Source organism: Merops nubicus, unplaced genomic scaffold, assembly GCF_000691845.1.
Source record: "Merops nubicus isolate BGI_N331 unplaced genomic scaffold, ASM69184v1 scaffold16908, whole genome shotgun sequence".
In the NCBI taxonomy this organism is placed as follows: Eukaryota; Metazoa; Chordata; class Aves; order Coraciiformes; family Meropidae; genus Merops; species Merops nubicus.
The window spans coordinates 1-239 of NW_008626503.1; positions in this window are offsets into that span (position 1 = coordinate 1).

A 239-nucleotide genomic window follows, 5' to 3' on the forward strand; every position below is an offset into this window, starting at 1 on the left:
TGGTGGTGAGAAGGGGGGTTAGGGGAGAGGGGGGTTTGGACTCATAGAGGGTGTAGGTGCAGTTCAAGAAGGTCTAGAGGCACGTTGGGGATTGTGGGATGGTTTGGGTGGGAAGGGGGCTTTTAAGGTCATGGAGTTCAACGCCCCCTGCAGGGAGCAGGGACAGCCCCAACCAGAGCAGGGTGCTCAGAGCTCTCAGCCTCCCCTGGAAGGTCTCCAGGGATCAACCACCTCTCTGG